We start from the raw sequence: 11,875 nt of genomic DNA, 5'->3' as shown, positions 1-11,875 counted from the left end.
GCTTTGGACTCAGGTAGACCCAAGTCAGAATCCCAGGCTTGCTACTCCCCAGCCATAACTTAAAATTTAGCTTCTCATATATATAAAAAAAACTGCAATAAAACTTACTGAGAGGTTAAGAGAATTAACAAAATGAGAGAAAATGTAGAAAGCATCTAGTAAGTCCTGACACAGAATATTTTATTTTATTTATTTTTTTTTTTTAAAGATTTTATTTATTTATTTGACAGAGATAGAGACAGCCAGCGAGAGAGGGAACACAAGCAGGGAGAGTGGGAGAGGAAGAGGCAGGCTCATAGCAGAGGAGCCTGATGTGGGACTCGACCCCATAACGCCGGGATCACGCCCTGAGCCGAAGGCAGACGCTTAACCGCTGTGCCACCCAGGCGCCCCGACACAGAATATTTTAAACTCTGAGTCACCCATTCCTCACTCTGGCTGGAGAGCCCGGGCCCCTTCCTCATTGCAGTGGGGGCTGGAGGGGCTGTAAAGGGATTGATGCCTCCTCAGGGGCAAGGGTTGAAAGATCTTCTCTGTTTAGGTTATTCCATTGAATGGCTAGATCATGGATATCAATCCATTTGTTGAGGAACTACAGAACAAGTTAGGATGCTCTGTGTGGTGTTACAATTAGATGTGATGTCTTTAATATACTCTTACTTGTTGAGGAAATTGAATTACTGCAGTTTGAAATTCGTAAGCCTTAGTAAATATTGCTAAATTGCTATCCAGAAGAGTTGTACTAATTAATACTTAATCTTTATTGTCTATGAAGAACCTATTTCCTTTAGCTAGACCCATAGCATAACCCAACAAGTTTCTCTAAACACAGAGTGATGAGACATTAGTGCTTTTAATTTTTGGCTAGTCCTGCATTTGTTCATTTGTTGATTCATTCATTGAGTGTTTGCCATGTAACCTCTCTGACCTAGATTCTGGATTTCAATTCCTTCTAGAGAGGAGAAAAAGAAAAAAGCCTTTTTGTCATATTCCAGATTCCCCTGAAGGTGTTATCATCAGAGGACAGAAATATTCTTACATAGCATCCCCAATAAAAACAAGAGCTAAATCACATTTCTACCTCAAGAGGAAATCCATTTTATCAAGGACCCAACCAAAGATCTAACATTCCAACTAGGGAATTAGCAGAAACTATGAACATTATGTCTGAACTTTTGGATGTTAAAAACAAACAAACAAAACCCAGGAACTCTCCTTTTGGGAAGATGGAATAGATGCACTTCTCTCTATTTCTCTAATGAAGTACAACAAAACCCTGGGAAATTGTATTTAAAGCAAACATTAGGAGACTGAAAGGTGGGGAAAACAAGGCAGACTGGTTAGGGACATTGCGATATAAGCAAATACATGGCGGTGAGTTCGTCTTGTATTTGTTGTTCTGTTTTGTTTTGTGTTTTTGCCAAATATATCCCAGACTTAGAGCTGAGGAAGCTGGCAACCCAGAAATTCCAAAAGGAGCACACATAAAAAAGCCCCAACAAAAACATGCTGTCTCAAGCCAGGGAATGAAGAAAAGGGCAATCTCACAAGACGGAAAACTTTCAGACAATAATGGCTGTATTCCAGCCAAACACTACAGGGGAGACGGTGGCCCTGCCAGCAAAGGCCAAGCGGGGAGCCTGGGCTTCCATCCTTGCCAGGCTGTAATGAGGTGTCGTCCTCCTTCTTGCATCTGAGGTGATGCCAGAGGAGGCCAGGTAGGGAGCTGGGACTTTAATTCCTCCCACTCCCTGGGCAGTAACAAGGCCCCTCTCCTACCCACAGGGTCAGTGGAGAACACATGGGGAACCTGGCCCTGGAGTTACACCCCCAGCTGGCTGAACTAATATTCCCCTCCCCCTTCCTGCTGAGTGTGTCTGAGGAGGACTGGTGGAGGGTCAGGACTTTTACCACCCAGTGATAACAACACCACCTCTACCTCAGTGTCAGTAGAGACCCTGTGGGGAATCCAAACTCCCAACCCCGCCCAGCAGGAAGGAGAAGCTGCTGGCCTTGGGTTTTGATGTAGGCTGAGTGGGGAGTCGACTTCTCCCTTCACATGTCGTGAAGGAGGCAACTCCTGCCCGTCCCCTGCCACACTGGTGTCATGGAAAACCAGTTAAAACAGGTTTAAATAAGATCCAGTCTCATATAATACAAAAATGTCCAGGTGTCAATCAAAAATCACTCATCATACCAAGAACCAGGAAGATCTCGAACCAAAGGAAAAAGATGCCAGCACTCAAAGCAGGTGTTAGAATTATCTGGTGAGGGTTTTAAAGCAGCCATGATAAAAATACTTAAACAATTAGGAACATGAAACCAATAAAAAAAAAACAAACCCAAGTCTCAGCAAAGAAATAGAAGATATAAAGGGTAGCCAAATGGAAATTTGGGAATTAAAAAATATGATAACCACAATAAGTACTTCAACAGCAGAATGGAGGGCATAGAAGAAAGAACCAGTGGACTGGAAAATAGAACAATCTATGTTACCCAGTCTGACCAACCCAGAGAGAACAGATTAAAAAAAAAAATTGCATGGACTTCAGGGACCTGTGGGACTATAACAAAAGACCTTATGTTCTTCCTGTCATCAGCCCCAGAAGAGGAAAGAGGTTGGAGCTGAAGAAGTTCTCAGAGATATAATGGCTGAAAACTTCGTAGATTTGACAAAAGACATGAATCTAGAGATGTATGAGCTGAGCAAACCCTGAAGAGAATAAGCCCAAAGAAACTTACTGAGACTCACCATAGTCAAACTTCTGAAAACTAAAGACAAAAAACAATAACAACAACAACAACAACAAAAAACTCAAAAGTAGCGAGAGAGAAACAACAGCTTACCTATAAGGGAAAACAACTCGAATAATGGCATATTTCTCATCAGAACCCATGGGAGCTAGAAAGAAGACGCGCAATAATTTTCAAGTATCAAAAGGAAAGAACTCTCCATTCAGTATTCTAAATCTGGTGAAAATATCCTTTAAGAGTGAAAGGGAGGGGCGCCTGGGTGGCTCAGTCAGTTAAGTGGCCAACTCTTGGTTTCAGCTCGGGTCATGAACTCAGGGTGGTGAGATCGAGCCCCACATTGGGGAGTCTGCTTCAGATTCTCTCTCCCTCTCCTCCATTTCTCTCTCTCTCTCTCAAATAGATAAAATCTTAGGGGGAAAAAAGAATGGGGATAAATCGAGATAATTCTCAGACAAAAGAAAACAAAGAACATTTGTCATCAGCAGGCCTGCCCTAAGAGAATAGCTAATGGAAGTTTTTTAAACAGAAAGGACACAGTAAAAGAAGGAAACTTAGAACATCAGGGAGGAAGAAAGATCATGGAAAACAAGAATATGGATACACACAATAGACTTCTCTCAAATTTTGTAAATTATGCTTAATAGTCAAAGCAAAAATTACAACAGTCTGATGTGGTTCAAAATATATGTCGAGGAGATATTTAGGATAATTATATTGCAAATGGAGGAGGGTAAGAATAATAGAAAGAAAAGCAAGTTTTCTCTACTTCACCTGAACTGGTAAACTCTAAAATGGGACAGCCACGCTGGAAAACAGTTTGGCAGTTCTTAAAAAAAGAAGCATGTAACTATCATACGACTCAGGAGTTGCATTCCTGGGCATTTATGTTTGCACAAATCCCCGTACACCAGGGTTTATTTATAATAGCCAAAAATCAGAAACAACCCAAATAGCCTTTGACAGGCGAACAGTTGAACAAGCTCTGGTATGTCCATCCCACCGGCGTCCTGCTCAGCAATCCAAAGGACCAAACTGTTGATAATGAGGAACCACTTGGAAGACTCTGCAGAGAATTATGCCGAGTAAGGATTCCTGAAGTGACAAAAATCATAGGAAGGGATTAAGGAGGGGTGGGAGCAGGTGAGAAGCGGGCATGGCTGTAACAGGGCAACAGGAGGCATCCTTGTGGTGAAATGATCTGTATCTTGACTAAATCAGTGTTGATATCCTGGTTCAGATATTGTATTATGGTTTGGGATGATGCTATCATGGGGGGGGGACCTGGGTCAGGGGTGCAGAGGATCACTCTTATTTTTTACAACTGCACATGAATTATCTACAATTATCTCAAGATAAAAGCTTAAAGAAATAGTATTGAAAGACACAGTCTTCTCAATACCACAGTGGCCATTTTGAACTTGAGGCCCCTGGGACAGTGTCAGGACAGGCCTGTTGCTTAGGGTCTGAGGCCTGGGGCTGTATTGGCAGTGCTCACGATTATAGTCTTCTTTTGGCAGCTTTCAGAGAATTTTCTTTGCTCTGCCAGAGTTGAAAGGAAACATTGCACTGGGCCTCCTCTGTCCATGAATTTCTAATTGCCTTCCCACTGGGCTGCTGGGGAAGAATGAGCAGGTCATGCCTGCCAAGGCCAAAAGGCCCTGCTGCCCAGAGAGGGGAGAGAAAGTGTGAAGAGGTCCTTGTGCCCTGGGGGAGTGCGGTAGGGGGGCTGGCCTTAGTGGAGGCTGGAGGACTGAAGCAGGCTGTGCGCCCTTGTCCCTGGCTGTGGCTATAGCCAAAGACAGCAGAGCGAGGGGAGGTGTGGCCATACTTGTGAATCTGAGAGAAGAGATCCTGCAGTTGTCCAAACTGAGATCTTGGGGAGAAGCCTTGAACTTCATGGATATTAGAGAATCAGAATGCAGGAAATAGGGAGGACTTCTCTAGGAGGCAGGCTTTGGTATCCATAGCCAAGTTCTGTGGGCTCTGTGGGGCAGGAGATGGGAATAAGGTGACCATATCTGAAGGGACAAGAGTGCTAACCCAGGTTCCCTGGACTTGGTTGGAAGGGTTTTGCCAGTGCCCATTCTGGTGGCTTAGGGGTTAATGGGATCCTAGGACCCCATCAATAACAACCCCATCAAAACCAGTCTTGGGTTGTTGGAGCATGTCTCTGGGTGGGAAGAAGATGGCATCAATGGGACAGAGCAAGGAGCAGAGGCAGATAGTGAAATCATAGGGCCACAGTTAACCTTTGCCTTAAGGTGGGGCCACCACCCTACAGTTTGGTCACACATGTGCCTCCCTGTTGACTGTTCTTACAACACTCCTTCTCCTCCAAGAAGGCAGACATGCCCACACTATAAAGCCCTACCTTACTAACCATAGTTTCGAAGCTAGGTCTCAAGTCGGGTCCACACATTCTCTCTCCCAAGGATCTGGGTCTGAGGGACACAGCAGCAGGGAGGCACGGTGGTGGAGGCATGTGAATGACATGCTCTATGCGTGAGTACAGTGTGTGGTCCCTGGACCAGCAACAACACCTGGGGAAGGGGGATATAAATGCCCAACTGCGGGCCTCCCCCCCAGATCAGCTGAGTCAGAACCTGCTCTTTAATAGAACCCCGGTGAACTGTGTGCTCATTCAACTCGGAGAAGCACTGCTCTGGAGAGAGGGTTCCAGACACCTATTGCCAAGAGGCCTGAGCTGCCCAGTTCCTGCTGCTCTGAGAAGGGTGGCTTCACTCTTTTTGGGATTCCAGTAGCCTCCCGTTGAATTGCCTTTTTCTAAATCTGGCCAACTTGGTCTCTATGTCGTTTATAACTGAGAGAATCTTACTAATGCATAGGGGCAAGCGGGAGGGGGGGCAGTGTGACTCAGTGGCAAGCTGACCCACCCAAAGGATCAGCCAGTTGCCTCACCAACTGAATTCTGTCAACATAGGGTCAGTCCTCTGTGTTTGTGGATGCTTTGAGTCTTCTTAAATGAAAATCCTCCTGAAAGGAAAATATTTTCAGTCACTTATATTTTAGTATCAAGGATTTTCTCAGATTCTTTCCAAAGGGACCATTTGCTGGGCTGAACATAGAAGTCATAGAAACCTTCCCATGTTTACACTTTGGCTCTGTTTCCCTAGATAGGGTGAGTATTGAAATTTCTCTGTGGGGCCCCTTTTAGTAAAATGCAAAGAACACATCCATCCCTTCTCCTCTAGGAAGCCCTTTCTGGCTAATCCGGCTCATGGTCACCTGTCCCTTTTCTGAGCCTCTATTGCAGTGGTCCTTGACCTTTTGTGTGCCATGGACTCCTTTACAGAATAATATTTTCATATGCATAAGATAAAAAACAAAGCATTTTTTAAAAGTTTATATTTTATTTTATTTTTTAAAGATTTTATCTGTTCATGAGAGAGAACGCACAAGTGGGGGGAGGGGGAGAAGAAGAGGAAGAAGCAGGCTCCCCACTGAGCAGGGAGCCCGAGGAGGGGCTCGATCCCAGGGACCCCAGGATCATGACCTGAGCCAACGGCAGACATTTAACTGACTGAGCTGCCCAGGCCCCCCTTAAGTTTATATTTTAATCAGCCGGGGTTCATAACAACAAGTGCCCTTCTTAATCCCCATCACCTATTTCACCCATCCCCTCCCCACCTCCCTTCTGGTAATCCTTGCTTTGTTCACTATAGTTAAGAGTCTGTTTCTTGATTTTTCTCTTTTTTACCTTTGCTTATTTGTTTTGTTTCTTAAATTCCACATATGAGTGAAATCATATGGTATTTTTCTTTCTTTGACTTATTTCACTCAGCATTATACTCTCTAGCTCTGTCCATGTTGTTGCAAATGGCTAGATTTCATTCTTCTTTACAGCTAATATTCCATTGTATAATACATACCACATCTCCTTTATCCATTCATCTATCAATGGACACTTGGGCTGCTTCTGTAATTTGACTATTGTAAATAATGCTGCTATAAACATAGGGGTGCATGTATCCCTTTGAATTAGTGTTTTTGTATTCTTTGGGTAAATACCTAGTAGTGGGGTTGCTGGATTGTAGGGTATTTCTGTTTTTAACTTTTTGAGGACCCTCCCTACTGTTTTCCACAGTGGTTGCACCAGTTTGCATTCTACCCAACAAGTGTAAGAGGGTTCCTTCTTCTCCACATCCTCACCAACACCTGTTGTTTCTTGTGTTGTTGATTTTAGTCATTCTGACAGGTGTGAGGTGATATCTCATTGTAGTTTTGACATTTCCCTGTGATGAGTGATGTTGAACAAACATCTTTTCATGTGTCTGTGGGCCATCTGGATGTCTTCTTTGGAAAAATGTCTGTTCATGTCTTCTGCCCATTTTTAATGGATTATTGATTTTTTGGGTGTTGAGTTTTATAAGTTCTTCATATATTTTGGATACTAACCTTTTATCAGATATATCATTTGCAAATCTCTTCTCCCATTCTGTAGGTTGCCTTTTAGTTTTGTTGATGATTTCCTTCGCCGTGCAGAAGCTTTTTATTTTGACGTAGTCCCAATAGTTTTTGTTTGGGTTTTTTTTTTGTTTGTTTGTTTCTTTGCTTGACATAGCTAGAAAAAAAGTTGCTATGACCAATGTCAGAGAAATTACTGCCTGTGCTCTCTTCTAGGATTTTTATGGTTTCAGGTCTCATATTTAGGTGTTTCATCCATTTTGAATTCTTGTGTATGGTGAAGAAAGTGGTCCAGTTTCACTCTTTTGCATGTAGCTGTCCAGTTTTCCCAGTACCATTTATTGAAGAGACTGTCTTTTCCCATTGGATATTCTTTCCTGCCTTGTTGAAGATGAATTGACCATGTAATAAGAGGTTTATTTCTGGATTTTCTATTCTGTTCCATTGATCTATGTGTCTATTTTTGTGCTGTTACCATCCTGTCTTGATCACTACAGCTTTGTAATATAAATTGAAGCCCAGAATTGTGATGCCTCCAGCTTTGCTTTTCTTTCTCAAGATTGCTTTTGGCTATTTGGGGTCTTTTGTGGTTCCATACAAATTTTAAGATTGTTCTTTCTAGTCCTGTGGAAAATGCTGTTGGTATTTTGATAGAGATTGCAATAACGTATAGGTTGCTTTGTGTAGTATAGGCATTTGAACAGTATCTGTTCTTCCAATCCATGAGCATGGAATGTCTTTCCATTTCTTTGTGTTGTCTTTAGTTTCTTTCATCAGTGAAAAAACAAAGCATTTTGAAGAAGCTGGTATATTGAAATACAAATACCAAAATAGTTTAAAAGGTGAGAGATTTAGTAATTATATGCTTTTTAATTAAGAGCCAGCAGTAGGTCTAATAGTCACCGTAATTTCAAGTAGTGATGAATAATTTGAGATATCTGCAACAATTGTACTGTGATAGGAAAATATTTTATAATTTCTACGAATAATGAAATTATTCACAGTTTCTGCTAATAACCCTCACAGTTTGTTGCTTGATTCATAATAGAAGAAAATGGTAAATGTTAGTTCAAGGTTCATGAAAATAAAGCTGTAATGTTTTTCCCACTCAAGTTCATGGATCCCCTGAAGTGTATCTGGGAAGGGTCAGTGGACCTGAGGTTAAGAGTCCTTGCCCTAGGGAGTATGTGGTGAGTAATATGCAATAAATTAATTGTAACCATGGAAGTAAGAAGTTTTTTTTTTTTTAAAGATTTTATTTTATTTTTATCTGACAGAGATAGAGACAGCCAGTGAGAGAGGGAACACAAGCAGGGGGAGTGGGAGAGGAAGAAGCAGGCTCATAGCAGAGGAGCCTGATGGGCTCGATCCCATAACGCCGGGATCACGCCCTGAGCCGAAGGCAGACGCTCAACCGCTGTGCCACCCAGGCGCCCCAAGAAGTGTTTTTAAAAACACAAGCGAGATAGATGTATACGAAGTGAGATTCCAGTTCTCTGCCCTCCACCAGAGTCTCTTCCTCTGCCGCAGGATGTTGTTTTGGTGGTGGACCAGAGTCTATCTTCTCTTGTCCCCTGTACTACCAGCCCCACTCCACTGCACTGCAGGGGCTGGGCCCAGAAGGAACGCTCGATCAGCCTGTGTTGACTCTGTCTGTGATGACTCTTTGAATGCTCATATTGGAAGATTTGAGATTTTTATTATCCTGTTGAAACAAACCCTCGGGTCTCTTAATACAAAATTTGTCATTTCTACACAAACCACTAGATGGCAGCAGTGTTCCACAAATTTCCTTTTCGGCCCTTAGTCTCGCCTCCAGGGGCTGTTTGTTTTGTAAAGACTCAGTTCGTTTTCAGTCCCGGAAAATTCAAGCTCACTCCCCTTCCCGCTTCCCCCCACCGCCAAGGATTTCCCAGACAGACTTATCACTGTATTATTTTGTTCCTACAGTAAGGAGGATGTGGAAGAGCGTGGGTAGTTATGTAGACCGTTCAAATTCACGTACAAAAACGATCTGACTGGTCTGCATGGGAAATTCGATCCCTCCTAGCATTTCCAGAGCACCTACCATGTGTCACACCTAATGCTACGCTTCACTTACATGGATACACTGTCTCTGTCACAGGTGTGTGAGCACTACTGAGAATGGAGGGGAAGAGTATCTGGGTCTTCTGGGGGAATGGAAAAGTTTAGGGCCGAGACAGAGAAGCATTGCTGGTGTGAGCAGTAACACTCTCACTGAGCTGTTCACGCCACCTGGAACATTTAAGTTACAACAGACTCGGTGATCGCAGTGAAGCTAAAATTTGTATGCAGATGAAACCCAAAGGCGACACACAAACATGAAATCAGAAGTTGGGGAGCCATTAAAGAATAATGCTCTGTAGGAAATGTTCTTTCTACAGACTCCTGTGTCATATTGCTGTTATGTAATTTTCAAATAGAAACACTAAGAAACATAAAATGAATGATGCTAATAAGAAGAAGACCTTAAGCTAGCCCTAAAACGTATTGCCTGTGCTCTTAGACACATCAGTTTGGTGCGACCTTATAGTAGGTCTTGTTTGGGTCGCTGAAATTGGCGGGAACACACAGGGCTTCCGCGTGGAGTCGACCACTGTGCTTCAGGGTGGAACAACAGCCTTTTAGTCTTCAAACTCAAGAGGCAGGCTGACTGACATCAGAGCGGCAGAGCCGAATCACAGGGTCTCTTTAATCGGATGGCACCTTCCATCCCTTCTACGGGATCCTTCACCTGGGCAGAAAGATGGGCTGGCTCTTCTTCAAATCTCCTAGTATCAAATGGCCACCAGAAGACCCCCAGAGAGCACTCACCTACAACAATGACAAAAACACACGTGTGCCCACGCTATCTAAACAACGACCAAGCCTCTCAAAAGAAGCGAGAGCTTGAAAAAGGTGAAACCGGTGTAGACTGAACTACTTTGGGGAAAGGCATGATTAAGCTGGCCCCAAACCATGGAAGTGATGCCCAGGAAGAGGAGGGGCCGTGGTGGCCCTGTGGACCCAGAAAACTGGGACCCGGCCAAGGCCGTGTGTGCCTACGCCTTGGAGAAGCAATCTGGGCTTTTTCAACTTCTGTGCTCCTGTGCTTTCTTCTCCTACTACAAATGCCTTCCGAAAGCTCCCCACCTGGTTGCGCTGAGCGGAGGAGCGAGGAGCAGAGCGCAGGGATTTTCCCACGCTCTAATTAGGATGGCTCTCCAGGGAGGCCAGGCCGAGGTGGTAGCAGCGAGGGGTGGGGGCGAGGGTGGAGAGGCACGGGAGCTGAGGAGGGCCCAACTGGGTTTGGAAAACAGGGTGGATTGAAAGAACCAAACCCCAAGGGAAGGGTGGGGGGTGGGGGGTGGGGAAGCTCTGTCAGTGTCTTGCACCCTGGAGTTTACATCCTCACATTAATCCTAAAGGTTTGATTCTAGCAAGCCCTCCAGATGTTACCAAAGCTCAGAAAATCCGCCTGCCTGTTTCTCTTCAAAAAGTTTAAGAAAGCTGAAACCTCAACAGAAGTGAGAAAACTTTGCTTTTAAAAATGTTATCTGTCCTTTTGTAACATAAGCACCAAAGAGAAATCAGATTGGTTTATTTATTGTCAAACGTTGAGGAACAGACTGAAGTAGGAAGGCTCTACACTTTAGTTCAGTGAACTTCTTTTTTTCTTTTTTTGAGAGACAGAGAGAGAGCACACACGCGCCCCGGACATGGGACTCGATCTTACAACTCTGAGATCATGACCTGAGCCGGAATCAAGAGTCGGAAGCTTAACTAACCGAGTCCCCCAGGCGCCCCTTGGTGAATATTTTTGAGCATCTTTGAGGAGCCGGTATTGTGAATGGAGTCAGGTCTGAGTCTCAGACCTGGGGTTTCAGTTGGCGGGCGGGATTCTTAGAAGTTATGTGTCTTCTCACTCAGTGACCTCGTCTGTAAGGTGGGAATAACCTGGTGCCTATTTCAAAGGATCATCATGGAGATTAAATGTAACATGCTTGGTGCAGAGCCTGGGGCATCTGTTGGTAACTGATCAATAAATTGTGGCTAATGATATGCTGCTAGGCATGTATTCATTTGGCCAAGCCTGATGGATCACGGAGGACGAAAATAAAGATGAGTGAGACCTGACCTCACCTTCAAAGAACAGACTATTGAATGAACTCTTGGGAAGGGGAATGTGTGTGTGCATATACGGACACCACATAGATCATAGTTCACTGATTCTAAAATGTACTTTTTCGGGGCCCCTGGGTGGCTCAGTCGGTTAAGCATCTGCCTTCAGCTCAGGTCATGATCCCAGGGTCCTGGAATCGACCCCCACATCTAGCTCCCTGATCAGCGGGGAGACTGCTTCTCCCTCTTTGCCTTTGTTCCACCCCCCTGCTTGTGCCCTCTTGCTCTCTCTCAAATAAATTAATAAATAATTTTTTTAAAAAATGTATTTTTTCATATTTTAAAATAATTTGGCAACACTTTTTCTTTCTTGGTGGTAAAGGAAATAATGATGTGACTTGCAATCAGTGGAATCTTAGATTTGGTGAAAGCAGATAATCATAAAGACAGAGCCATGAGCTCACCACCATGATCCAGCCCCTACACGGACACCCAGGCCAGAATCCTAGTCCAGGTCACAGGGGATGTCCTCCTCTCTCTTCTCAGATATGTGGGCTCCCGCTTTGGGAGGCAG

The sequence above is a fragment of the Ailuropoda melanoleuca genome, chromosome 4 (assembly GCF_002007445.2).
Source record: "Ailuropoda melanoleuca isolate Jingjing chromosome 4, ASM200744v2, whole genome shotgun sequence".
Taxonomy (NCBI): Eukaryota; Metazoa; Chordata; class Mammalia; order Carnivora; family Ursidae; genus Ailuropoda; species Ailuropoda melanoleuca.
Note: the sequence above shows the minus strand (reverse complement) of the source record.